This window comes from Portunus trituberculatus, chromosome 43 (genome assembly GCF_017591435.1).
Source record: "Portunus trituberculatus isolate SZX2019 chromosome 43, ASM1759143v1, whole genome shotgun sequence".
Lineage (NCBI taxonomy): Eukaryota > Metazoa > Arthropoda > Malacostraca > Decapoda > Portunidae > Portunus > Portunus trituberculatus.
In genome coordinates, this window is record NC_059297.1 from 288,600 (window position 1) to 303,515 (window position 14,916).

At 41.1% G+C, this 14,916-nt stretch overlaps 1 long non-coding RNA gene across 1 annotated transcript in view; it reads left to right on the forward strand.

Moving 5' to 3' along the window:
* The first annotated feature begins 5,502 nt into the window (after nt 1–5,502).
* The window catches only part of LOC123518360, a 139,586-nt gene continuing 130,172 nt past the window's right edge, over nt 5,503–14,916 (forward strand). Inside the window, exon 1 of the long non-coding RNA XR_006678767.1 lies at nt 5,503–6,459. This is a non-coding gene — a long non-coding RNA (uncharacterized LOC123518360). The remainder of the gene's footprint in view (nt 6,460–14,916) is intronic.

The window sequence follows — 14,916 nt, forward strand, 5'->3', positions numbered from 1 at the left end:
TTGTCAATGCTACTTTATTCATTGCATTTATTGCATTACTGAATGCATTAATTTTTCCATTACATATAATACATGATGTAATTACATAAATGAATTACAACTATCGTATCTATTTCTAAACTGAAATTTTCACTCATTTTCCAATTGACGGAACTCATTTCTACATTGGAATAAATTGAAGAAAGAGTGTCCCATGAAATAACTGAAATTGACGCAAAATGCTCACATCATATTTTTATATCGTAGAATAAACTAAACGACGCAAACGACGACCATTTTGATCCTGAAATAGACGGAAATAAGAAAAAAAAAAGGAGAAAACGTAGCCAGAGGTGGACGGTATAAAGTGAAGGGACAGAAGAGTTTAGGTGGACGAAACTCATTTGGTGAAGGATGACCGACCATTGTTTCTGCTTGGTTAGGTGTTCTGTACCGTGAGTGGCCTGGCAGAGGTTCGATCTCCTGTCTCTCTCTCTCTCTCTCTCTCTCTCTCTCTCTCTCTCTCTCTCTCTCTCTCTCTCTCTCTCTCTCTCTCGTGTTTATTTCTGGCACTATGATTATGTATCTAGCCTACATTTACCTTGAACTTGTTTCAGATTTACCTTGAGATAACCTGTGTCCCTTCAATCGTCTGTTTAGGTGCAAATCCCCGGTAAAAAAAAGACTTTGGAATTACTAAAACTGCATTATTAAACTAATTCTATGTACCTAGCAGGTGGTAGGTTCACGTTTGCATAAAGGGACCAGCAAGCCTTAAACACTTTGCCATTTGTCGAATGGTTTAAAGTTACCTACATGTCACTATGGTACCCAGGTTTTAGGTGGTTACACCCAAGATGTGCTTCGGGGATGATATGGGCCCTAATATGGGTACCAATATAAATAAAATTGCCTGCGCCACTAATGGGCGGAAGCTGAACAGCGCTTCCCATACACTCTTCAAGTGTGCCTACAGGCACTATAGGCCTTACCGAAAAAAAAAAAAAGAAAATTTGTCCCTGTCTTTCGGCTAATTCTTTCCAATTCTTTTAGTGAACTTGCGTTTGAAGTGGACCTTTTTAAACACTTTTTTTAATACCCATGACCAGTTTCTGACCCTTGCATAAAAAAAGAATATGTACTGGTTGTTGCAGGAGTTTAATACTTATGTAGAAATTATCATTGGTAATTTCTGAAGTGCAAAGAAATTGATGCTTCTATAATATTGGTTATAAGATATGTCTGTCAGGTTGACCAATATTAAGTAATTCTTGTCTTGAAATATTGCAAGTCACAGGGTGATCAAAAAATATGGTTCGGAATACACTTCCAGATTTTATTTGCAACTTACTGGAATATTTATTTTGAAATCTAATATTGTCCATGATTGAACAGCCAATCTGTAGCATTAGCAAGAATTAAAACTAATTACAAAAGTTTTCCTCGTTACGAATTCTAGACGTATGAAAATTATTCTGAAATTATGTACGTAAAAATGTCGAGTTCATTACTTATATACAAGAGGATATCATGCACGTGCGATGTTTGTAATAGTGTTAGTAGTAGTATCATTATCATGCAGCAACAGTGTAAGTAATGACAGCAGCAGTAGTGGTAGCAGCTGAGGAAAGTGTTGTAGCGCGCACACACACACACACACACACACACACACACACACACACACACACACACACACACACACACACACACACACACACACACACACACCTCCTAACGTCTACCATCAATATCATAGTGGGAATTCTCTTTATTTCTCATGGCATACGAGTAGATAATAAAGCCCATGAAAGGAGAAACAGGGGTACGACGCGGGAGAAGGCTGGGAGGAGGATGAGAGCAAGATAGATAAGTAGGCAGTAGGATTACTTAGCGGACACTCATTATCGGAAACCTGTGAGTGGTTCGTGCAAGGATGCGGGGCGGAGTCAATAAGATACATTCCAGTCACTCTGATAAATAGGAAAGTGAAGGGCAACAGAGACACATTACCGAGTGGAAGTTTATGTTTTGCAGAGGTGCGTATCTTAGGTAGGTCAGAGAGAGAGAGAGAGAGAGAGAGAGAGAGAGAGAGAGAGAGAGAGAGAGAGAGAGAGAGAGAGAGAGAGAGAGAGAGAGAGAGAGAGAGAGAGAGATAGAGAATCAGAATCAGAATCAGAATCAAATCTTTATTCCATTTTGCAATGGTTATTATCTTACATAAATAGATACATTATGACATCTAAAGATATTGAATTTAGTGGAAAACTGCAAATATTATAAAATAAAATTTACACGTAGGTAACTAATATTAGTTCTGCCATGATTTGGGCAATGTATCTAATTTGACTAAAAACTTTAGACATACATCTGCGTTACAATTAAAACAAAACAGAAGTAAAATAGGGTAAAATTACTATATAAAAGCGTAACATCAATATAAAGTAATCAGGGTAAAACAAAATAAAATCTTCAGACTAACAATAATGTTGCTAAGTGAACTGTTGGTTAAAAAGATGGAGGAACAGATGTTTCTTAAATGAGAGTAAAGAGTGTGAATTTGTGATGTGGTGGGGGAGGCTGTTCCAGAGTCTGGGTCCAGCCACTAGTGTGGAACGCTCCCCTGTACACGTGTTGCTTTTTGGCACATATAATTGGTGTTGCTGTCTGGTAGCAGCAGTAGAAATCTCACTCACTAATGGCATTTTAACAATAGCGTTGGGAGAACTCCTTGTTACATTGTACATCATAACACCCAACTCATACATATATCTTTGATTTATCTTCAACCATCCAAGCTCCCTCAAGAATGGTGTGGCATGTTCGTGTTTAGCTGCACCACCAAGAGCAACTTTTGCGGCAAAGTTTTGCAATTTTTGAATTTGATTCAGAAGTGTTTTGCTTGTTGTACCCCACACCTTTATTCCATAATTAATAATACTTAGAACCAGTGATTGTATAACTGTTTTTCTTGAACATTTGCTGAAACTGTCTTTTATCCGATTGATGTAAATTATGGTACTGAAGATCTTGCCACTTATTTTATTTACGTGTGAGTCGAAAGTCATGTGCTGATCGAAATATATGCCGAGATTCTTGAGAGAGCTGCTGGGAATGATTGTGGCGCCGTCAACCCGTAAGGTGGTGTTGGGCGGGATCTGTGATATGAGTCCCCTACTGCCAATAAACATACACTGCGTCTTTTTGGTGTTCAACAATAAGCCATTTGAGTTGAAATAGCGCTTGGCTTTTGACAGAGTTTCTTCTCCCTTACGTATTAAGTCTTCTAGCCTGTCAATACGTCCAGTGTGAATGAATTGTGTATCATCAGCATACTGTAAAATAAGGCAGTCTGAAAGGTATTGTGAGAGATCGTTTACGTAAATAATAAATAGAATGGGTCCAAGGACAGATCCCTGTGGAACCCCATAAGAAACATCTATTTTATCTGATATGTGTTTACCGATTCTAACGGACTGCGTTCTTTTGTGCAAATAACTGTTGAACCAAAATGAGTCAATTTTAGCATGTTAAGTTTTCTCATCAACATTTTATGGTTTATGCTATCGAATGCTTTTGATAGATCACACAGTGTAATTAAGGATAACTGTTTGGTGTCAATATTTTGATATAGTTTATCAGATAGTTTTAAGAGAGCACTTTCAGTGGAGAAAGAGGCTCTGAAACCGTGTTGAGTGTTGCTGAGCAGGTGATTCCTTTCCAGATGTGCCATGAGTTGTCCTGCTATTACTTTCTCTAAAACCTTTGAAATAATGGGCAGCAAAGATATTGGCCGATAGTCTTTTGGTTCGTTGATATCTCCAGATTTGAAAATTGGGACTACTATGGCGTGTTTCCACAGGGAAGGGAATGAACCAGTCACAATTGAAGTGTTAATAATATATGTTAAGTAATTAATAACAACTGGCAGGGACTCTTTTAGAAAATTCAGTGAAATGCCGTCAGAGCCGCAAGAGGAAGTGTTCTTTAGGTGTTTTATTATTAGTATTATGCTGTTACTGTCAGTAGGCTGAGGTCGGAACAAACTGTCATCTGGAGTGTTTGCTGGGTCAGTAGTGGCTTGTACTGCGTTCTCATGATCTGGTAAGTTTTGTTGTGATTTCTCAAATGTCAGTTTCCCAATGTTCGCAAAGAAATTGTTAAAATAATTTACTTTGTTTTCAAGTTCTACAGTATTTCCTGTTAACAAGGGACAGAGAGAGAGAGAGAGAGAGAGAGAGAGAGAGAGAGAGAGAGAGAGAGAGAGAGACTTTAATTCATTGCTGTCAACATATCAAAGTAAATGTTAATGGCTTAAGTAACCATCACCTCATGTATTATCCATCCTATTGTAGAAACATTAAAAAAAAAAAAAACATTCAAAACACTAATAAATTAAACATGACTCCTAAACATATGAATTGATAATGGTTTGTAAATCTTGGGTGAATCAAAGTAACAAGAAAGAAGGTAATAGGTAAACTGGCAATGGGATTCAAGAAAGGTCTGGAGAGCAGCGACTCAGGCAATCACTAAGACAACAGAAGGAACGCTGCCTTGTGAAGCATTGCCGGGTATTGAGTTGTGTTAATCAAGGAGGAGTGTGGCGCGAGAGAGAATCGAAGGAGGCAGTGTGTGAGTGAATGGTGGATGAATGAGCGTGTGTATGAGATAGATAGATAGAAAGATAGATAGATAGATAGGTGGAGAGAGAGAGAGAGAGAGAGAGAGAGAGAGAGAGAGAGAGAGAGAGTACTATCTTGCAGCTTTCCTCCTCTGTTATTACACATATACTCATCTGTCCAGCTCACTGCTCTGCTGCAGGTGAGTCCTACATCTCCTCACAAATAGATGATATTCAGATCCTCACGTGTATTTCGTCCATATTAATAATGTGTGTGAAAACCTTAATAAATCACTCAAATTACTAAATATCTCTTTAAAATTCATGTAAAATTCATGAGATTCTGTTTAACCCCTTGAGTAACGTGACGCATTTTCATATTAATTCTGCTTACTATTTGGTGATTCCATACAGCTTCAGAAACTTATCTGGGTATTAAAATACTAAAGACTCTTGCCATTAATCTTCCGACCTCCATAGAGCCAGCCTTCTTAATGTCAATAAAATGGTCTAATCATACACAAATCTCAAAGTAAAAATGTATCCCAGTACTAAAGGGCTTAAAGTAGTTTCGATATGTAGGTTAGACGTCAGTGTGTAGAATACTTTGCTGGATTTGTAGAATGAGTCATGTGTGATGGTGGAGAAGATTATGAATTTAGTCCTCCTCCTGTAAGTGTAAGTCATCGTTCTATTCTCCTGGCAGTGTTGTTCATGGTGTCATCAGTGCGCGGCATAACAGTGCGTGTGACGTGATTTATTACCCGAGGAAAGGAGAGGCACTTCCGCGAACGCAGTGCACGACCAAGGTAATTACCGCCTCCAACCGCCCCCACTGATTGACGCACGTGGGTCGTTTGGGAAGCGTGCGTCAGTTTATTACTCGGATACAATACATCAAGAGCTGAATGTGTAAGCCTGGAGCCCTCAGAGAGACGAAAATTCCAGCGGTAGCCTCCGTCATTATTCTGGGAACACAGGAAGCTAAGGTTGATAAGCCGTGGTCACTGTCTCGACTTAGGCGACTCGAGACATTGCATAATAGCTCAGTGCTGTGATTCGACACTGCATTTCACTTTTCTCAGACTTTTGTACTTGGTGTTTTCTGCTGGACAAAGGCTACGTGTCCATATGAGTTCTTAGATTGAGACTGATCTTGGAGGCCAGTGCTTACTACAGAGCCCAGGTGCCATATCGTGGTTTGAGTAAATGACGCGTGAGTGCGTGGAGTGACGGACAATGTGTGCTGGTGGTGGAACTCAGTGGTGGGACGGCTGGGGAGCGTCGCTGCCTCAGTACTCCATCAGAGGCTCGTGTGTGAGGACGCGCCGTGCTGCTCTCCCTTCCCCCACGCACTCCCTTACTAACTTCTAGTCGGCGCTCAAGTCACACCAACAGACATCAGTGAATGCATAATATGGAAAATGCATCAAGACTATTACATTTCATGTACAATTTGTGACCGTGAGTGTCTTTATTCAGTGTTGCAAAACTAATTTTCTTAACTTAAGCGAACGGTTTGAAAACATCTGAAGAAGTTGAAGAGGCAGAAATATCGTAAGTGAGAAATGTTGATGACACAAGTGATCGCAAAGTGTTTGAATAAACTGGAGATTTTTAACTAATAGCGATGATGTGTCAGAAAGTTGTTGAGTGGAAATATCCTTGCAAAGTGTGACAGTCAGTGGAAGTGTTCGGTGCGAGGTGAGTGTCCAGGCAGCACACAAGTTAAGAGCGAGGCACTGCCGGGCTGCGAGGTGAGGGAGTGGTGGCCATGGCCTCTTGCAGGATGCCTTGCCCAGGGCACCCTCTGCTACTGCTGCTGTTGCTGCTGGTTCACCACTACTATCCTGCTCAAGGTAAGTGCTGAGTGCTGCTTTCCTTTGGCCTCCTTCGCGCTCTTCTCAAAGCAAAGCGAATACTTTTTAGCCCCTAATTCCCGTCCCTCGCCGCCCCTTGCCCTCCTCGGGCGGATATCCTCTACTGATGCTACTCTCTGGGGGAAAGAAATGTTCCTGCGATGGTTCGGCAGAGACATAAATTTTACTTTGGATGGTAATGCATTTTACTGAGAGGCAGCATCGCGCCGTTACGTCCGCCAGTGTCATTTTGTTTTCTGATTGTTTTTGTGCTTTGTTTGTGTTAGTCATTTGTCAGAGTAATGTGTGTGTGTGTGTGTGTGTGTGTGTGTGTGTGTGTGTGTGTATGTATGTTAGTGTGTATGTGTGCTTGTGTGTGTGTGTGTGTGTGTGTAAAGATAGTCTTCATCAATTAATCGATTTCATTCACCCACAGATTCATTGATTATATATATTAATTATGGAGATTGATTAATTATTTATTTTCTGTATAATTTTATTCCTTCCTTGGCAGTCTTTTTGTCCAAGGCATCTCAGTAACTAGAGACTGTATACACTATTGACATCGGAATACATCGTGTGTGTGTGTGTGTGTGTGTGTGTGTGTGTGTGTGTGTGTGTGTGTGTGTGTATGTATGTATGTGTGTGTGTGTGTGTGTGTGTGTGTGTGTGTGTGTGTGTGTGTGTGTACCGTTGTAAGGCACCGTGTTCTGCCTGAGTGCCACATCCAGAACAGCAGCAGCAGGTCTGGCGCTCAGCAGGCCGCTGCTTTCTAGACTCCTGGAGGACGCCTTTCGGACAGGCCTGGGTAATGGTCCGTGGCCTTTCAGGGAAATTAAATGACCTCGCCATTAACGTTTTTTAAAAGCTCGCCAGGAGTGGATCGCAAAGGTGCAGGATATCCTTTCAGTGTTGGGTGTTGAAGACATCAGGGTGAGGAACACAGGCACGGTGGGTGAGTCTGAGGAGTCATAGGAGTGGAGTTTACTTTTCTTATTATAAGTTACATGAATGTATTTTACTTTACTGGAAACAATGAAGAGCCAATTACACATTCTCCATACAACACAAGGCGGGAAGGCGGCTTAATTTCACAAGTGCATGCACGGCACAGTTGTTTTGGCTGGCAACTGCTTTCTTTCATCTGCTAATTTTACTTTCGTTTGCCTTTTAACCTAATTTGGTGCAATGGAGCGGGTCGGGTAGGGTAGGGCGGGACCAGACGGGGGATGGTGAGGGTGGAGGTGTAAATTGTGGGACGCCTGTGCTGACTTTGGGGCCGAGGGCTGTGGCCGGCTGAGATAACGCTTTGAAATGTCTGCACTCTTGTTTATTGTATTGTGTGAGTGACGAGGAAACTCTTTGCACTGTGTGTGTGTGTGTGTGTGTGTGTGTGTGTGTGTGTGTGTGTGTGTGTGTGTGTGTGTGTAAGACATGTATAATCTCACACTATATATAGAAAAGTGACAATTATGACTTTTTATATAAATGTTGTCCTTTACCTTCTCCTCGTGTTTCATATTAATATTTCTTTTATTCTTAATTAAGTATTTATCCTCCTCTGCCTCTTTAAGTTGTTTTTCTCTGCGTTTAAAAGGAAGGTGACTGCGTTGTTATGCCTTCTATATTTTCTAGAAAGCGATAGAGTTAATTTTCCTGATCATTGACAGTATTTCATGACTTACTTTTGTGGCGCTCTTTGTAACTGGTATTTGATGCTGTTTTACTAGGTATGCATGAAAAGTGTAAGATTTTTCAATGCCTTCCTTTGTTTCTTATTTCAAATGCATTGCGTCGCTTTTCAAGAACTGCATCAGAGGTTCGTGATTTGTATGCATTAAGGGAGCATCCACTTGCATTATTCTGAGAGGCATTAATATTTCCTTAATATTGGTAACTTGAAATTGCTGCACAGCGGTGTGAAGTTTTGCTGCTGTTATTCCTTCTGCTCACTTAAGAATCTTGTTACGAGATTCCCCTCTCAGTGTTGGTTGTGATTCTGAGAGAGGAAACTATTGACTTTGATTGCAATGTTAATTAAGGCTTGTCAGACTATTTAAAATCAATTATATGAGTAAAATAAACCAAACAAACATACCTACTTTAAGTGAATGTGTCAGTTTTGTATATGGTGGAAAATCACTGAGATTTTTATACTTTTAATTATTCAGCATCGCAGGTTTCGTTCCAGAGATATCTTAACGCGGAGATTTGCTCGTGTGGAAAAGAATGTGTGCTTTTGTTAGTCAATTATGCCAGTTGTTTTCACAGATAACAATTTTTCTCACAGTTCAAACAAAACTGTTATGGACAGTGTTAGAGTTTATGTAGAAAAAGTGTATCTCGTGTCATATATATATATATATATATATATATATATATATATATATATATATATATATATATATATATATATATATATATATATATATATATATATATATATATATATATAATCATTATTTATAAAACGGCTTAGTTTAGTTCTGCATAATACTAGCACAGGTAAAGGTAATTCTTAGTAATTGAACGCATATTTCAGGACTCCTTGAGCGGGAGGCTTTCAGAGGCTTAATATCAAGCGCCGGCCAAGTGTGTTTAAAGTGTGTTTATACAATGTGCCACGTGAAAACAGCCTCGCCTCACCGCGGCCATCATGACACACACTGCGCCGCTCAATATAATCTCCATTGACCCTAAATGGAATCTTTGAGTTTAACAAAGAAAACTGTATTAAGATTCAATGAAAATATGATTTAGAAATTTGACTTATTCAGAATACGACAAAAACAAAAACTTATAGGGCATTGTTGAGTGTGGAGACGGCAATCTTTTCTTTACAGAGATATCTTGCGACTCAAGTCTGTCCACAGTAGTGTATCTTTAACCCATAAATGATGCTGCATGTTTGCTGTTAGTGTTGTGTCCAGACAACAATGAAATAACTCGTGAGAGGAGGTCAGGCGTCTGTCTGGCAGTGTAGTGAAAAGACACCTTCCACAGTCGTCTGAGAGCACTACTCGAGTCTCACTCCAGGATAAGTATGGACGTCCTGCGGTGCGTGTATTCGTGCTTGTGATTAATGTCTGATGTGAAGAAAATGTGAGGAATGCAAGCACAAGGTAATTCTCACTCCACTACATGTCCATCACTTCAGGTGGCACAAATTATAATTAAGTAGTACGCAGCCAATCAATAATGTCATGGCAGTTGGCTCACCATGGAGATGTGAAATTGTGATGACGAACTCCGAAATTCGATAGGAAGTCAATGGCACAATTTTTTATTTTTATTTTCTCTAACCTCTTCAGTACCATAATTGATCCATTTTCATATTCCTTCTGTTTACTATTTGGTGATTTTATACAGATTCATAAACTTATATGGGGGATTAGAATAGTGAAGATTCTGGCCATTGATCTTCTTATCTCCATAGACCCTTCGTAATCGTACACAAATCTCTAGGTAAAAAACGTGTCCCAGTATTTAAGGGGTTAATATGTCAATGTGGCGAGAGTGGCTTCTCTTCTAGGACTCGTCTCATCTCCTGGGAAGGGTTGCGGTTCTCTGCGTGTGAGTGACATCTCGTGACAGTGATGGGTAGCTCGAGGAATGTGTCGCTTTGTCCCACTTCATGTCTTTAAGGCCTTCACAGTGAGCCTCTTGAAGTGTTGCCTCTTTTGCTATCTTCTGACGCCATTTTCACTTTAATTGCTTTCCAGAAGTTGCTAATTGCATATGCATTTTACCCCCTTTGTCTGCTTTAATGGTAAGCGCTGGAACAATCTGCTGTACTGTTCACTTCTTTCTGTAACTTAACTCCTTCTTTTATAGAGACGGCGTTTTACAAGCTTACTTTTTTCATTAATGTATATGTAATGTAGAACAAAACACCATTCTTTATTATTGTGGCCTCGTTACTTCAAAGATTTATGATGCTGTTCTGATATACATAGTACAGAAAGAAAGGAAATGTAAGTATATGTACTATGTATTGTGGCCTCGTTACTTCAAAGATTTATGATGCTGTTCTGATATACATAGTACAGAAAGAAAGGAAATGTAAGCATATGTACAGGATGCATCAATAAAGTCTGCTGAGTGGTGTAAGCTGCATAATATGAATGGATTTGTATTTTTCTTTGTGATCATTTGTATACATGCACTGATTTATTATAATCTTGTGAGAGCTATGACAGCTATACTGCTTCATAAGTTCCTGTGTGTTGTTGTTCTGTAGTGATTTATGGTTATAGTCAGGAAAATGATAGTGTTCACGGTGTTCCTTCCCGAAAACTGCCATAAGGATAGAAAAGCTTTATTCTGTCCTTTACCACATGACAGTTTCTTTTGGGTAAATGTCACGATTACAGGGACGTCATGAGCATGCCGCAGTTCTCCCTGCCCATCCCTGCCTGAATATGGCACACAGACGAGACATAGGCTGTTCCAGACCTTGTCTATCCCAGAGCTCAGTAACACTTCCACAAAAGATGCACTTACAAAAGGGCAGACATATGCTTCCCGTTATGTTTATCACCTTTCCTCTCCCCAGCTGGATCCTGCTGAGTGACTGCACCCGCTGCCTCTCTAAGTCGCTCCTTTGTCTCCTCACACAGCACAGACACTCTCTATATTACATTAGTTTTTTCACCTTTTTTATACGTTATTTGGATTCATTATTATTTTCATAAAGGAAACAAGAATCCTCTGAAAATGCCAGCTACTACTAATTATTGTGCACTCAAAAAATGCACGACATCTAAAAAAAATAAGAAAACAGTGTTTTTCTTAAAAGTTATTTCCACTTCCTAAATTGTGTGCCTATGTGTCTGTGTGAGCAGGGACGGGCGTGGGTTTGGGTTTAAGTGTGGGCGTATTGCCGCCTAGTTTGGCGTGCGTAGGTCTGGATAGAAGCATGATCACTGATAGACGTTCGGCCGAATGGTGGTGCTGGTGGTTCCTCTCGGATGAACATTTGAGGCCCGTCTCAACGAGTGGCCCGGACGCTTGGAGGGATAGTGAGGCTACTGTTCCTGTGTTGAGGATGAGCGAGTCTTGCAAGCTACGTACTTTGTGGCGGTGGTGGAGTCTTTCCCTGCCTCCCTTTTATTGGTGTTCGGCGGGGTGGCCACTCGTCGTCTGCTGCAACGAGTGTCTTTTTCTCGACTTACCCTTAACTCCCCTTTACCCTTTGTTCCTTTTAAAGGACTTCTGGTGTCGGGAGGCTGCCGCTCCGCTATGGCTCCTTTTTTGTGGGTGAGAGTTTCCGGTAATGCCGCGCTGCCATTGCTGGCTGGGATGTCACAGTGCCTTGGCGTGCACCATAGCTCTTCTGTTTAATGTGACCCTGGCGGCTGTGTTGTCTATTTATGTAGCCATAAAAACATAACATAAGGAAGGATGCAAGAAACCAGTAAGTACATAGCAGTCACTATAAAAACGTACTCTTACATACATATACCCCCATTATACCATCGCTATCTACAAATCTATCTATTTTTTCAACGGTCTTTATTGACTTGAAATAGTCGTGTATTTATCATGACGCTGCCTTTATAATAATATATTTCTGATGGCTCTTCAATCTTAGTCTGACGGAAGAGAGTAACAGTGCTTTGAATGACGCGGTTTATCACGTGCACTTCACGTTCAGTGTATTTACTTGCTACTTGATGAATGCCATTGTGCACCGTTACACTGTTACGACTCAACGTTTATGAAGGCTGTGGTGGCTGGCCAAACGAGGATATATTCTGACGGTGGTGCTCTGCTTCATTGTAATCTGACAGTGGAGGACAGGACAGTGTGGTAGTAATTATGCATCGCCCACTGACTTGGGATGGTGATTAGTTTCCGGCAGGGCTTGGAGCTTACGTCACTCAGTCAGTAGGTTAGTCAGTCAGTCAGTCAGTCAGTCAATACTAATTTGGATTCTTTTTTTTATACATGTGTGTTACTTGTAGTTTGTCTTGTGTCCCTTATATTGTAGGGAATGCTTTGTACAGTAATGATCGCTGTCTGAATACATTGTCCATTTCATTCAAGGGTTGTGTGTGTGTGTGTGTGTGTGTGTGTGTGTGTGTGTGTGTGTGTGTGTGTGTGTGTGTGTGTGTATGTGCGCGCGGGCGCTCGCATGTATCTTGGTCTGTATGCATCCATGTGTGTAATTTCTCAATCTGTATCTCTCTTGTCTCTCTCTCTCTCTCTCTCTCTCTCTCTCTCTCTCTCTCTCTCTCTCTCTCTCTCTCTCTCTCTCTCTCTCTCTCTCTCTCTCTCTCTCTCTCTCTCTCTGACAGGCACACAGACAGACATATATAGACAAATACATATATATTGACCCATATGTTACCTGTACCTCCAATATCACTCTATCCATGGCCTGTGTTATTTGCTGTCATTTTATTTGTAATATTCCTGGACACCATTGGAGTTTTTTTTTATTTCTCTGTAACTCTTTTAAGGGGATTATAGCGCAATACTTTAGCAGTGGTGGTGGTGGTGGTGGTGGGGGTGGTGACCTTGCGGAAGTGTGAGTATTATATCACCTGGAACTCCCTGCCTGGTTCTTTACATATTTCCTCCTGACTATGACTTGAATACTTACTAGACACACTTCATCTAATTCTGGACTTGCTTTTAACCGCTTCAATACTGGGACACATTTTTACCTTGAGATTTGTGTACGATTAGACCATTTTATTTACATTAGGAAGAGTCTTTGGAGGTCAGAAGGTTAATGGCCACAGTCTTCACTATTCTAATCCCCCACATGAGTTTCTGAAGCTGTTCAAAATCACTAAATAGTAAGCAGAATGAATATAGAAACACGTCATGATACTGAAGGGGTTAAACTACTTTATCTAAGGACTGGCACTTGAGTATGTATCAGTTCTGCTTTATTTTCTTGCCCAGAGCTGCATTAACATAAAATAAAGACAAAACAAAAAGAAACTAAGGTATGTTGGGAATTATGAAGACTGACGATGCAAGACTTCATAATCTGGTGTCCCTTAATGTTGCTCATGGCGGTGGTGATGGTGGTGGCGGTGTAGTAATAGTCCCTCATTCTGTGGTGACTGCAGTGACCTCCTCCTCCTCCTCTTGCTCATCCTCCGCCTCCTGACAATATCAAGGGAGTCTGCCATGGTGGACGATCGGTTAGCTTTTTCCCAGTGAAGCAGGAGGTTGTAAGGCTTTGGGATGCTGCCCCGCACCGTCTTCCCCTGGCTAATTATTTGTATTGCCTCGGCCACAGTGGAGGCATAAAGTGCGTCTCCCTGATATTGCCAGGGGAAGGATCATTATGGCCCGCTCTCGCGTCTGGGGAGTCCTGGGAGCGAATGTCTGGCCAAGGAAGAGAGAGACAGAGAAAGCCAGTGTTGTGTTACTGGGATGGACGCAGAGTTACCGTGAGATTTGCTTGGGTTGTGTTCAGTCTGTGTTCCTTGCGGCGCGTGTGAGGGATTAGGAGTGTGTCTTGCCCAGATAATGAAAGGTGTGGGACCTGACGTGTGTGTGTGTGTGTATGTGTGTGTTTGGGAGGGAAAGAAGGCCAATCTCTTAAGCCTAGTCATATGTATTGCAAGGAGTCGGTCGTCCAGACATTCGTGGAAGAATATTGTTCTGGTGAGCCTTCCCTCTTATTAGACTGTGTGGTCAGCTTAAGTGTTACGCTCGAGGGATCGACTGGGGGAGGAAGGAAGAGGACCTCGGACACCTTCAGGTCTTATAGGAATACCAAACACAACTGGCCAGGAAGCGAAAGAGGACATTGTCTCAGAAAATGCTGCGTTTGTACTAAAATGTTGGATATTCTCTACGTGTGTGTGTGTGTGTGTGTGTGTGTGTTTCTATATCTCATTCTTCATCTCTCTCTCTCTCTCTCTCTCTCTCTCTCTCTCTCTCTCTCTCTCTCTCTCTCTCTCTCTCTCTCTCTCTCCTTTATATGAACACTGGTTTCACTTTTTTTCCCATCACCACCAACGTCACCATTCCTGCTAATTTTATCACCACCGTCACAAACACCACCATCACCACAGCTACTACTTCTGCTCCCGTCTACTTCAGACATTATAGCCTCCATTACGAGAAAATATCTGTCTCATCCTACGCAACTGACTTAATCACATTGCTTACTTCATGCCCTCGTTAAAGCACCAAGTACTTCCCGTGGTAGTGAGTGTACTAAATTGTAAGATGAATGGTAGTAGAAGCAGTACTAGTAGTAGTAGTGGTGGTGGTGGTGTGAGTCGTGGCGGTGATGGTGGTGGTGGTAGTGGTGGTGGTGGTAACAGCAATATTCCCAGTCACAGATAAACAAAATGGTTGAAATGTAGTATAATCTTTCTCTTTCCAGGAAAGGATTAGAAGGAAGAAAAGTAATGAAGAGAATTAGTAATATCTTACACAGACATACACACACACACACACACACACACACACACACACACACAC